This window comes from Talpa occidentalis, unplaced genomic scaffold (genome assembly GCF_014898055.3).
Source record: "Talpa occidentalis isolate TD23 unplaced genomic scaffold, MPIMG_talOcc4v2.1 talOcc4.3, whole genome shotgun sequence".
Taxonomy (NCBI): domain Eukaryota; kingdom Metazoa; phylum Chordata; class Mammalia; order Eulipotyphla; family Talpidae; genus Talpa; species Talpa occidentalis.
The window spans coordinates 60,062,698-60,077,639 of NW_023603184.1; the positions used below are offsets into that span (position 1 = coordinate 60,062,698).

Consider the following 14,942-nt stretch of genomic DNA (forward strand, 5'->3'; position numbering starts at 1 on the left):
TCAATGTCAGCAAAGTGAATGCAAATATATATAATGGCTGTTGAATCCCTTCTACCTTTCAAACCCCCATGAGTATCCTTCTTATGGTAATTCTAAGTAGAAATACATAGGAAGGAAAATTCCAGGGAATATAATTCAGCCTAATTCCATATATTATAAAGCCACCAATCTTTGCAAAACAAAGATAATTTAATTAGAACAGACTAAAATACATTATTTAACTGCAACTTCTCAATACCACTATCTCTTTTCCTGCCCTTCCCATTGTGACACTTTTCATGCCAGGGAAAATTGTAGAAGCCCTGGAAGTTTTCAAGATCCAGTTAGACTACTAAAATTTGTATGGAACCACACTAGGTTTGAAGAGCCAAAGACTTTCTTTTATTATTTTTTATTTTTATTAATTTATGGAAAACTGGTATGTAGGCCAGAGGTATGAGGGGAGGGTGCATAGAGGTGAGAGGATTCACCAGACACAGAATACGGAGCAGAACAGGAAGATCTACTGAAATGCACTGCCAAGGGGAGCAGTGGGTGAGACAGGAGAGGTCTGCTGCACCATATGTGGGTTATCTCCTTGCCCAGGGATCGAACTCAGGCTGCAGTGGTGATAGTGTGATAAAACTGAGGCTTAACCCCTAAGCCACCAGGCAGGCCCAATAACCAAAGAATGTCTGAGAAAGAACAAAACAGGAGCTATAACACTGCCTGATTATACAATACATAAAGATATAGTCATCAAAACAGTATGGTAATGGCATAAATCCAATATATCACTGGAACAAAATCAAGAGTTCAGAAACAAACCCAAGTATATATGGCCAATTAAGATTTGGCCAGGTTGCCAAGAATACTCAATGGAGAAAGAATAGTCTTTTTACTAAATGGTGTTAGGAAAATAGGATAGTCATATGTAAAGAATGAAACTAGATACTTTTCTTACATCACTCACAAAAATTAACACAGATTGGATTAACAATTAAAACATTTTCTGTATGGCAAAAGTAAACATAAATAATATAAAAAGACAACCTACAAAATGGGAAAATATAATTGCAAACTATGTATCTGATACGGGAATAAAGTCAAAACAGAAAAAGAACTCAATTTAATAGTAAAATAAATAATAAAACCAGAAGTAACCCACTTTTTAATGAGCAAAAGATCTGAATAGATATTTTTCTAGAAAATAATATTTATAAAAGATATCTGAAAAGATATTCAACATCACTCATCATTGGAAAAAAGGAAATTAATATCATAGTAGGATAGTGTTCATATCTGCTAGAATGGCTATGGTCAGAAAGTCAAGAAATAGCAAGTCTTGACAGGATGTGAAGAAAAGGGAATTTATACACTCTTGGTGGGGAAGTAAATTGGTGCAGTCACTTTGGAAAACAGTATGGAGGATCCACATATGTTTTTTTTCTTTTTGGTTTTCTTTTATGGATCCAGCAATTCAATTTCTGGTAATATATCCATGGGAAATGAAAACACTAATTCACAAAGACATCTGTATCTCCGTGTTCATAGCAGCACCACTTTCAACGGCTAAGACATGAGATAGACAACGTAAGTGTCCACAGAAGGATGAATGGATAAAGAAAGAACTTGTGACCAGTCCCTTATCAGTAGTATTATTTGCAAAAATGTTCTCCCAATCAGTGGAGTATCTCTTTGTTTTGGTTGATGTCTCTTTAGTGGTACAGAAGCTTATTAGTTTGATGTAGTCCCAGCTGTTCATCTTTTCCTTCACTTTCTTTGCTTTGGGGGATGCGTATTTAAATATGTTACTGAGTTTTATGCTATGTAATGTTTTGCCTATATTTTCTTCTATATATTTTATAAGAGACTGATCACAAAGATCTACAAAGAGCTGACACGATTCAACAAAAACAAAGCAAACAATCCAGTCAAAAAATGGGCAGAAGAGCAAAAAGACACTTCTCCAAAGAGGAAATGCAAAGGGCCAAAAGGGATAATAAAAGATGTTCAATAATTAGGGAAATGCAAATCAAAACCACAATAAGATACCACCTTATACCACTGAGAATGGCATGTATTTAAAAAAAAAAAAAAAAACAGACAACAACAAATGTTGGAGAAAAAGGAGTCTCCCCTACACTGCCAGGGGGAATGCAAACTGGTCCAAGCATGATGGAAAGCTGTGTGGAGGTTCTGCAAGCTACTGAAAAAGGAGCTTCCATATGAGCCAGCAATTCTACTCCTAGGAATTTACCCAAGGAACACAAAAACTTTAATTCAAAAGAGCACCTGCACCCCTATGTTTATTACAGCACTATTTATAATAGGCAAACTATGGAAACAACCCAAATGCCCAAAAATAGATGACTGGATCAAGAAGATGTGGTGTGTGTGTGTATATATATATATATATATATATATATATATATATATATATATATATATGAAATAAGCCAGCAAGAAAAAGAAAAAAATCAGATGATTTCATTTATAGGAGGAATGTAGGGGAAACAAATAAGGGATCAGGAAAAAAATAATTATACTAAATTTAAAAACTATTAACATGCAACTATAAATCAGAAACATTCTGCAGGGGAGGAGAGGGACAGGGATCAAAACAGATTGGGAAGAGCAAGGGACTGTGGTGATATATCCTAGGTGAATTGGTGGTGGGAATTCTATGGGGACTACACCTGAGGAGAAAGCATTCATTGTACAAAAAGGAAGAAGAATGTATTATATATATATATATATATATTCATATATAGAGATATAGGTATATGAAGGAAGGAAGGAAAGAAAGAACTTGTGAGATACTTATGCAACTGAATAACATTCAGCCATGGCGAATAAGCAAATCCTATAAACGTCCAGAATATGCTGTGTGATCTCACTTATATGCAGACCTAATCAAACAAATTCACAGAAAAGGGGGAAGACTTGTGGTTAACATGGAAGGAGGGTGGGGTAAGGACGGACTGGAGGAATATGGTCAAAAGATACAAAATCCAATCATAAGATAACTATGTCCAGGGGTATAATATACAACAGTGATGGCTATAGCTAACACTGATGTAGGAGACATAGAAATGTTAAGGTAGTAAATCCTAAGTAAATTCTCACCACAAGGAGAATTACTTTTTTCTTCTTTCTGTTCTTTTTAATTCGATCTACAAGAGATGATGGATGTTAGCTGAACTTCATGTGACTATCATTTCACAGTATATGCTAATGAATCTATCACACTGCATTCCTGAAATATAGACAGTGATGTATGAGAGCTATTTTTCAATAAAAGTGGGAAATCCAAAAGATCCAGTTAAAAAGACATGCTGCAGATACATATTAGTTTAGGTAAGTGATTATAAACACAGGCTTTGAAGTCACTCACATGCGCAGTAACTGCTGGTGAGTGTGTTTTAGGAATATCTTGCCTGCATACTCCTGTTGTCCTTAGGGAAATTCATGCAGCATCATAACCCCATGCAGGATCAGAGGTCAACTCTCAGTAGAAATGTTCCCTGCAGTATAGCCTGTATGTATTGGAGGAGAAGCCGGGATTCAATTGTACGCAGCCAGAAGCTGGTCTGGGAAATTCCTCTAAACCTTACCTCCAATTGATGAAACTTGACAGAACTCTCCAAATTTTAATCGTATTTGGAAAAGTTTATGTGGCATGGGGTGGTCGCAGAGGGTGGGAGGATCAATGTTTAAAGCATATAGAGTTTCAGTCCTACCATACAAAAGCATTCTGCAGATAGACGGTAGCTATGGTAACACAGCATGAAATGCTTAATATCACTAAACTATACACTTAAAAATGGCTAAGAGGGTAAATTTGAAATTATGTGTATTTCACCAGAGACACAGTAGGGAACAGAACAGGCAGATCTACTGAAATACACTGTTGGGGGGAGCAGCGGGTGAGATAGGAGAGGTCTGCTGTGCCAGGTGGGTTAGCTTCCTGGCCAGGGATGGAACTCATGTCATCACCATGATAGTGCTGAGACTTAACCTCTAGACCACCAGGGAGGCCCCATGGAATAATTCTAAAGATAAAATGGGACAATAGGATAAGGCATGTCAATTGAATCATCTATTAAAGGTCTAATAAATTGTGTCTTTATCTAGGGAAGAAACAAAATGAAGGGAGGGAAAACAAATAAGCAGAAGCTATAAGTGGGATATTGGAAATATCCTGGAAGAATTCTCTAAGATTCTCAGAGTCTGGGGTGGTTTCTAGAAGGAAGCGTGGACTTGACTGCAAAAGAAATCATTTTCCTGTATCTATTGTTATTTTTATAAAAATATATTTTAAAATATATTTTAAAGAATTTACTTTCTTTGACCTTTGATTTTCCCTTTGCCAGACATCTTGAGTTAAAAAACCCTGATACAGGGCCTCCCCTGGTGGCGCAGCAGTTGAGCACTGGGCTGCGAAACTGCCCACTGCCTCTGCAGTGCCGGTTCAATTCCCGGCGCTGGGCAAGGGTCCCACATGGCGCAACAGACCTCTCCTGCTGTGTCTGCTGCTCCCCTCAGCAGTGTATTTCGTCAGTCTGCCTGTTCTGCTCCCTGCTCGGGCTCTGGTGAATTCTCTCGCCCTCTGGTTCTTCTGACTGTATCCAGTGCTTGTATAAATAAATAAATCTTTAAAAAAAAAAAAAACCCTGATACAGAGCAATTATACATGGATACCTTGACTAGGCAATTCTGCCTGACTCTTAGAATCAAATGCTGGTTCCCAGTGTTTCCTAAAGAGGCCATTCCCTGTTGGCACATGCTGCCAACTAACAAAAGACAGTCACAGAAGCCTCTGATCCACAGCAAACAAGCTCACTCTACATGGCATGGAACTCTGACATTGAAAACTTCACCAGAGCAACATCAATTTATAGCCTTTCCAGATCACTTGCAACTCAGTCTTTCAAGATTCATTTTAAAACAGATTTAAAAGCACAGTGAGATTTCACCATCTGTTTTAATAAGTAATTTAAAAACCAACTCTAAATTCCTGCCTCTCTGCCCATAAAAGAGCCCCAGTTTAAGAATGGGCCAACTTTTTGAACCCAAAAATAGGTTCCCCGCAGTCCAAGGTACACAGCCACATGACTGTTACTTTGCCGATGATGACCTCTGGTATAATGGGGATAGTCTTTCTCCTCCTGGGGATCCATTATGTGCACACAACAGAATCTCCCATTCCTCCCTATCTGGCTAGGACCTCCTCACACACCTTCCCACATTTTTTCCTATTAAGCTTGCATTTTTGGACATCAGCATGCTTTTTGTGCCTGACCTGCTAGTTCTTTGGATTTGAGAGACTGGCTCTTGACTGGTTATTACCTGTGAGCTTGTCCTTTTTGTTCAGTTTTAGCTTCCTGAAAACTGATATCTGAAGTTACCCAATTTTTGCACAAACTCTCAAACACTTTTTCTCAGTCATTGCAGCCTGAACTCTGCCTAACCTTTACCAATATTCCACAAAGTCCTTAATGAGATTGTTTTATGTTGTCATGCTAGAAAATTGAAAATGAAAGAGCTTTGATTTCTTAGAGGAATCACATAAGGGAGTCTGTGCAGTCACTTTTATTCTTTATCTTCTAATTAGAGGATTGGACTTTTTTAAGCAGAAAGAATGAGACTAGAGAAGACTATTACAAAGACAGTATTTCAACCTTCACTTTTCTCCCCACTTTCACTTTTATTCCCACCTAAGCATGATTTTAATTTACAATTAAGAAACCTGAAATGATCTCTAATAGAAAGTAAAAAGAGCCATGTGTTCAGAAAAGAATTCTGAGGAAACGGGAAAGTATAAAAGAGGACATTCTTGTTCCAAATCACCAGTGATGTCCAGCCTGGCCACTCGCTGCCTTTCCATGAACGCTTAAAATCAACCTGAGCTCCTTACTGGGCCCCATGCAATTGCCCCCCCCATGCTCCTTCCTGTCATCACCATCAACATTTCTGATTCTTTATAGAGTCTTTTTGGAACAGACATTCCTTCTGACACCAATGACTCTGCTTCCCCAAGTTTGCCTTACTTGGGCAAACACCTGCAGACTCCAAAATCTTGCTTCTCCTCTCTCTCTGTGTAAAGTTGTTTCCATTTTGGTGTGTCCTCCACTGTTCTCAACTATAGAATCCTATCTATTCCACCAAAGAATCAAGTGTTTCTTTGTAAATCACTCCATCTGCATAGAGTTTGTCCTCTAACTTTCTTAAAAGCAGAATATAGATACATATGAATAGTATAATGTACATATACATACATATATATCTACATATAGAACAAAGATAGATAATTGGCACAGATATATATGTGATACTGATACAGACACGCATGTGATACAAACTCAGAGACCTAGATAGAGATACAGCTTGCCTCCTTGTTAGCATCATGAACATTTAAATGTAACTATTATGTATATTGAAGGCTGGAAGGAAGAGGACCAAATATTCACAGAGCTCTCCTATCATTTGTGAAGTGCCAGGAGGCCTTTAAATAATGTTATTTTTATTTTCTCAAGAAATAATTATCAAGCTGGCAAAAATTCAAACTTTTGACAACACTCTTTGTTAGCAAGTTTGTGGGGAATCTGGCACCTCGAGCATTGCTGGTGGGAGTGAAAATGGTCTCAATGCCTGTGAAGTCAGTTCTGCAGTACATAGCAAGATCACATCTATCCTTTGACCTAGAAATCCCTCTTTGGGGAATTTAACCTACAGATATACTAACAAGTACGTGAAATGGCATATGTTCAAGTTTATTCATTGTGGCTTTATTTGTATGGAATTAGAAAAAGATCTTTTAAAAAAAAAATCTATCAATACAGGCCTTACAAAATGAAACAATACAACTGAATTCCAAAACACTGCAAAATGAATGATGAAACTCTTTATGAGCTGGTATGAAAAGACAAGCTCTTAGATCATTATTTGAAAGCAAAAAGAAGCCACACAATATATAATAATATATATGATTGTATTTGCTTGTGTCACAATAAGGAAACTCAGAACATACAAGTTACCTATTATAACCTGGGGACAGATCTAGCCATCTAGAAGACAGAAATGGAAATCAGAGTTTCATTGCATGTCTTTTTATACGGATTGATTTGTAATCCCGTGAACATATTGCTATTTACATTTTAAATTTAAAATTCAAGCTTTGTATGTGTTTAAAAGTCATGTTCTTGAAATCTATGGAGAGAATTCCAGTTCAGAAAAGACCACTTAGACTTGTCTCTAGTTTTCCTTGCTAATTACGACTATCACCTTGAAAATAATTTAAAAACATAACGAATGTGAACTATGCAATGTGGAAATAAAAAGGTGACATATTTTGCAACTTGAGAACTAAAGAGTTAATGTAGTAACTGTTCATACACGGTCTCCTCCTGACCCAAGCTGGCAGGCCAAGGCCAGCATTTGCTGACCCTAACCTAGAATGGAAGTCAGTGCAAGATGTTTTATCCTCCTGACATTCCTATGTCAGTGAACCGGGAAGGACTACTTCTGACAATAACCAGAACTTGCAAGCCCAGTAAGGAGATTTCATTGAGAGCTCCATTGCCAAAAAGTAACCATGGACACTAGCATCCCCCAAGAGGCAACTGGAAGGCAGGCAGCACCACTAGGGCAGATTCTGCCACAAAGAAGCAGCCGGCATGAAAAAACTTGTTTGTTCCATTGAGAAAAACAAACTAGTAAATATCATCGAATAATACTCATTAAGGACTAATGTAATAATCTGGATGAATCTTCAGGGAATTATGCTTAGAGAAAAAAAGGTCACTTTATTTTTATTGAGGTAACATTGATTTACAACATTGTATATGATTTAGAGATACAGGATCACATCCCTCAGTTTGTTACTACAACACACCCACCTCCAAAGCAACTGCAGTCCACCACAATTGATTAGGCCCCCTCCACACTTTGCTCTCCCCCCTTTCCTTCCTTTAGGTAACCTCAATTTTTTTAAAGATTTATTTACTTATTAATGCAAGAGCTGGGGTACAGGCCAGATATAGCGGTAGGGTGAGAGGATTCACCAGAGACAGAGTGGGGAACAGAACAGGCAGACTGACGAAATACACTGCTGAGGGGAACAGCGGGCAAGACAGGAGAGGTCTGCCTCGACATGTGGGACCCTCCCCTGCCGGCAGGGATCAAACAGAGGCTGCCGACAGCTTCACAGCACAGCGCTCAACCGCCTGCACAACCAGGGGAGGCCCTCAATTCTAAATCATATTTGTAGGGTACATTTTTTAACCTTTTGGTTTGTCTATATTCTATATATAAGGAAAACTATATGATATTTGTCTTTCTTTCTCCTTCTGACATATTTCACTTAGCATAACCCCTCCCCCATGTTCCTTGCATGTTGTTCTAAATGGCAAGAGTCTATCTTCTTTGTCGCTATGTACTATTTCATTGTTTGTGTTTGTGTGTGAATGTGTACACTTGTCTATTGTAAATAATCCTGCATTAAACATAGGAGTGTAGATATTCCTTCAAATTAGTGTTTCTATTTTCTTCAAGTAGGTAACTAAGAGTAGAATTTTTGGGTCATCTGGTAGGTCTACTTTGAATATTTTGAGAAACTGCCATAGTATTTTCCATAAGAGCTGGACAAGTCTATATTCCATCCAACAGTTTTTTCTAAGTCTAAGAAAAAAAACAATGTTTATATAACCTTTTCTCTTCCAGAGGTTCTCACCTGCCACTAGCCTGTTCTATTATAAAGTTCAAGAGAAATCTCACCTTTGAATGATGATTGAAATGAATGCCTAACTTAATTTCAAGTTACATTAACTCTTTAGTTCTCAACACAAGATTGTGTTTATATCTTGTGATTTCATGGGATAATAAAAATGAATATAATCTAAGAGAAAAAGGAAAACCCTGAGTCGTACCCAAGGAAGCAGCCAAAAACAAGAGAAATTATGTTCATTCAATAAAATTTAAAACAAGGGGAAAAGACAAATATACAGTTGTGCTTTGATTAAATTCATTAGCACATACTTAGCATTTTACTCAAAACAACAATACAGATAACATTGTGACTACTGTTATCATCAAGTTGCTACACAAACTTAAATGATATGAGTTGTGTGCAGACAAGTTGTACCATGTTAAGCAGAAGTATGACAGGTTAGGCAGAAGTGTAACTAATTATAGCTGAAGAAGATGAATATAAGTGCCATGTTGACAAATGTGCAGACTGTAATGATCAGTTGTATGTGTCAACTTAGACTATGGATCCCAGTTATTCAATCAAATGCTAATCCTGATAATTCAGTAAAGATATTTTGAGATACAGGGGCTTCTCTGGTGGCATAGGGGTTAAGTCCCAGCACTATCAAGCTATCTACCATTGCTGCAGCCAGAATTCAATCCCCAGGCAGGGGTCTAACCCACATGGCACAGCAGACCACTCCTGTCTCGCATGCTGCTCCCCTCAGCAGTGTATTTCAGTCAATCTGCCTGTTCCCCACTCTGTCTCTGGTGAATCCTCTTACAGCCCCCACCTCCCACCTCTAGCCTACATGCCAGTTCTTGTCTGCATAAATAGATAAAAATGAATCTTTAAAAAAAAAAGATATTTGGAGATATGATTAAAGCCCATGAACAATTGACTTTAAATCACAGATTGTCCTTAAAAATCTAGGTGAGCCTACTTCAATTGATTGAAAGCAGAGCTGAGACTTCCCTGAAAAAGAAATTGCACCTGGGCACTGCAGTTTCAGCTCAAGCCCTTGATTTCCAGTCTGTTCTTCCTGATTGCCTGTGCTGTAGACCTCAGACTTACACAGGCAGCTTCCACCATCACATAAGCTAATATTTTGTAATAAAAATCTTAATCTATATCTCTATCTCTTCATGGTTCTGTCCTCTGCTTAAACTCTTCCTGACTAGTAACTATTTTATCATCATTATTCCATTATAAGAACTCCAATTTATGTATGTTAGTCTCTGCTTAGACTAATTTCAGACATTTTAGTTTCTTCCTGGATTCTTGACCCTCCCCCACTTTGTCTGGCTTGCAGATCACACTTTTGTGGTCAGGTTATAGCTCACTTCCAGAATAACTGAGCCTCTCCTCTCTCATGTCTCATGTCCTCCTCCGACACTGGAGCCTATATTTGACTTTTATCTATATTTATTATTTGACCATGAAAAATCTTGTATTATTTTATGAATAAATAACACAGATTCTACCTCCTTCATTCTTGCTAATGTTTAAGTCTTTTAGAATAGAAACCAGATCTCCAATCACTCACGTTACTCACTGTTGGACCCAGAATATGAACAGACCGATACATGCCTGACATAAACATGTATTACAAGGTAGATTTACCTTAAAACAGAAGAGATTATAATAGTTGGTGATAAATTAAATTTTAACGTAGGTACCCATACTAAGTATACAATTATGTTCAGTGATATGAGAATCAATTGTAATTATTATATTGGATGATGATAAATATGCTATATTTTAATTAATAAAAGAAGAAACCATTTCTTGCCCTGATTATTTCCTAAGTATACTCCCTCAATCCAGTGATTTCAGGAAATATGAATTTGGTGTTTTTCTTCAGAGATGGTTTCTATTTCTGAGTTAAAATGATTTCAGGGACCTCCCTGGTGGTGCAAGGGGTTAAGCACCATACTATGAAGCAATCCACAGTCTCTGCAGCATGAGTTCGATCCCCAGCCGGCCAGGGAGCAACCTACATGGTGGAGTAGACCTCTCCTGGCTCACCTGCTGCTCCCCTCAGCAGTGTATTTCAGTTGATCTGCCTGTTCTACTCCCCATTCTGTCTCTGGTGAATCCTCTCACCCCCTGCATCTCTGGCCTGTACCCCAGTTCTTGTATGCATAAATAAATAAATCTTTAAAAAATAAAAATAAGATGATTTCAGAATTAAACAAATATAGCACTATGGAATCCACCAACACCATACTTCATTACAGGTAACTGATATATGATAGTGGGGGGAGAAAATGATAGTGAGTATATTATTCGTAATATTTCTCAAAACTCTGCAAGGAAGATTTACTGATCAGATGATACATAGTAAATTCACTGAGAACACAAGAATTACCAGGGAAAGTCAGAAGAAGGTAGAGTTCAGCTTCTAACAGAAACAAACCTTCTAGCCACCAAAGAAACACAGTAATAGCAATGATCAATTTTTAGACTGTTGACTTGCGAAAGGATGCAGATAACATATTTGTACTCAAAGGTCCCTTCCAAACAGAAATCAGTTTTGACTACTATCTGAAAGTTTTGCACAGGCCAGAAAATATAAAGTTTAGATTGTCAATAAAGAAAGTAAATTAACTCTGTATCTAGTGGTCTAAGAGCGATCTCTCATTTAATCAGCAAAAATCCTGAGGCATTAGATAGTATTATCCTAATATTTAGAGATGATAAAAACAAGTATCAGAAAAGTTGAGTAGTTGTTCCAAGTCATTCAGTTGGTAATTACTAGGACCTAATGTTACAGAGCAACCCCAATGTAAAACGGGTTGCCTGACTGTGGGTCCTCACCCAGGCACTTAAAGGGGACTTATTAATGCTAAACTGCAGACACACACAAAAGGTTGATAAAAGGTTTATTGACAAGGGAAGGGGGAACGGGGAAATGAATAACTCAGGAAGAAAAAGAGGAAGATAAGTTCGTAAATGCGTCCTACACCTTCCGCTCACCTGGAATCCCAATGACCTGCCGAGCTGGCTTAAAACCTAATACACCACACGGCCAAGAGGGCAAGTTAAACACCCCTGGCCACATGGCCAGTTCAATACTCAAACTGAGAGCCTTGCTACTTAGCTCCGCCTCAGGTCCTCACAAACTTCCCTTTGGGGATCATGGGATTTGTAGTTCCCAGTGTCTTGATGGAGTGGGGCTGGAGTCCACAAAGCCTGTATGGAGTTTGCTCAGCACATCCTTTCCTCCTAACACTATCTGGAATTGAGCCCAATGCTGCCTAATTTTCAAAAACAATTCCTCTTTCATGCTTCTTTATAAAAGATAAATGAATAAAAACACACGTTTGTTTTCTACTTGTTTTGACAATCCCCAGGTGATGCCAATGGACCAGACTCTCAAGTAGAAACTAGAGATCACAGTTCCTTCCTCAGAGGAACTGTGAATTCCAGGGAGCCCCCGTCTGCACATGTTACATGAGTTATTCCATCAAAGGCCTATTTAGACAACAGGCAACACTGAAATCAAATGTTAGCAGATGGATTCAGTCACTTTCTCTTCAGCCATCAAGACAGCAGGATCAGGAAGATGGGAGCTGAAGAATGATTGCCAAGGTCTTCATCATCCCATTAACCGCCAGCAGGAAATCTGTGCTGCCCACAACCGACTGTGACAACTACTCCACTGACAAACTAATAAACTTAGTTTCATGTCCTGCTATGACGATGGATGGGCTTATTTCCTTTTATGTTTTCTACATATATTTACTTATCCAAATGTTCTATTTATGTTAGTATCTTAAAAATGAACACCATGACTTTGCCAGCTGAAGGATGATTTGCAAGCCAGTTTGAGAGCCAACAGGGGAACTTGATGTGGGGATCTTCCAAAAATATGCTGTGAATTCTAAGCAGGGGTGTCAATTCTTTTGTCAAATTAGAAATAGGAAGTTTCTCTTCATAAAAGCCAAAGAGAAAGCCTATAAGAAGCTGTGGGGTATCAGATGACTTACTGTCTTTACCCTTCTCTCAAAGGATGGCATACAAGTACACTTCAAGAAAGTGCCAGAAAGTTGGAAGTTAGAAGTCTGTTGTCTCAACACCTACGCTCCATGTGCACTAAGGCAGACCTGGCGCTAGTATTTGGGGCTCATATGAAAAGCCAGGCCTCCCTGGTGGCCGGGTGTTAAGTCTCAGCGCTATCACTGCCGTGGCCTGAGTTTGATCCCCAGCCAGGGAGGTGACCCACATGGCACAGCAGCCCTCTCCTTTCTCACCCACTGCTCCCCTCAGCAGTGTAGTTCAGTTAATCCACCTGTTCTGCTCCCCACTCTGTCTTTGATGAATCCTCTCACCAACCCCTCTACTCCCACACCTATTGCCTACATGCCAGTTCTTCTACACAAAAAATAAATAAAATTAAAAGAAGAAAAAGGAAAGCCAAAGTGCCTGACCTCGGGAAACTCAAATTAATGCCAAAGAAAATTCAAAAGATCAATTATTGCAAGCATTTTGTGTACTTGGAGTGCCGAGTCAGAATAGAAGATTGTAAAGCAAGTCAAAAAGAATAATTCAAAGCAAAAATAACTTCAAGGACAAAACAATGGAATGATAAAAAGGATAAGACATGCTTAAGGAATGAAAAGTCTGAGAGCTACTGTAACATGTATACCTTATGGGGCCATGACTGAAAACTTATTTGTGATTTAGGAGGTCTCCAAATAATGAAGAACCACATTTAATGAGCTGAAAAGCACAGATTTTATCATTAAGATAATGGAGAGCCACTGAAGGATCTGAAGCCCAGCAGTCACATAGTCAGAGCTTCTTCTAGAAAATAAGTGACAAAAACTAAGTTTACAATAATCCTAGAATTTCACTAACAACAACTTATCTCACCAAGGACATGATACGGCTGATGAACTTCAGACCATCTGCTTTCAGACCTACTCAGGTGTTGTAACTGAATGTCCTTGGCCTTTCATTCTAAACTACTGGGAGTCTTGTGTCCTTCCTCTGAATCTTTGCCTGCTCCCTTACCAACATTGCGGCAGGGAAAAAAAAAAATGATGTAAATATATAAGAAGTAGATATATATAATGAAGTGTTATCGTCATGCTTGTCAAAGGGATTTCATGCACACTGATTCTTGAATTTATCCCAGTAGCAAGAAGGGAAAATTTTTATTATTTTTCTTGGCATATTGCACAAACATGGCTCAAATTGGTGAAGTATTTTGCCATAGGCCACAGTGCCACTGTTAGAGACTTTTAATGGGTGAAGATCTATTTTATGAATTTTATATCTTAACTAGTCAAAATATTTTTGCGAAATTAATTCAAACTGAGCACACTGGGGATTCCATTATATTATGACTTATATTATATTATATTATATTATATTAATTATATTATTCCATAATGAATGTTCAGATAGTCAAGTCTCACTCTATTATATAAAATAAAATTGAAAAACTATATTCACAATTACATTGTTCATTTACATTGAATATTACTCATCATTCCTTGAGCTGATTCATTCCAAATGAAAACCACAGTAGTTCAACTCCACCAAGTGTTTCAAGGGCAAGATGCAGAGCTTTAAATGTCTGTGATTTATATTTTAACTATTTACCAAATACCCTTATGTTTTAACTAATTTTATTTGTAAATGATATTTGAGGTAGCACTATGAAAAAGCACTCAATGTTTTCTAAGCCATTGACAAGAGATTATGATCTATGCAAATATTATTCTGAACTAGAACATCTCAAAATGACTAAGATAATTAAGAGGAACTATACACTATGATTGCAACACACCACACTGAATCAATATACTCATTTTAAGTCATACTGTTGGAGCAAATCAAAATAATATTCCCTAGGGATCATGCATATTCCTTGTATAAACCACACATTACTCAAGAGGAATAAGGATTACAAGAAGTAAGTGACTTGCCTAAGGTCATTTGTGGCAGAGATAGAGCTGACTCAGACTTCCTGAGGCTTAGCCTGGGCTTCTGTCAGTGACTCTGTACTTCTCAGTTCTTCTACTTATGGAATATCCAAATATCTACACTGTAAACCGTCATGTTCCTAAAGTCAAAAGATTTGGTAGCATAGGGAATTATTGAACATCTTTGTTGTCAAAAATATTCTTGAACACTCATAATTTTAAATATGTAATAGATGACATTAAACAAAAAAATGCCAAATCCCAAATACTATGCT

The 14,942-nt window shown here is 37.8% G+C and overlaps 1 protein-coding gene across 3 annotated transcripts in view; it reads right to left on the minus strand.

Moving 5' to 3' along the window:
- Positions 1–14,942, minus strand: part of CNTNAP5 (contactin associated protein family member 5) — an 831,834-nt gene that overhangs the window by 290,525 nt on the left and 526,367 nt on the right. The gene's annotated exons all lie outside the window — the stretch shown is intronic.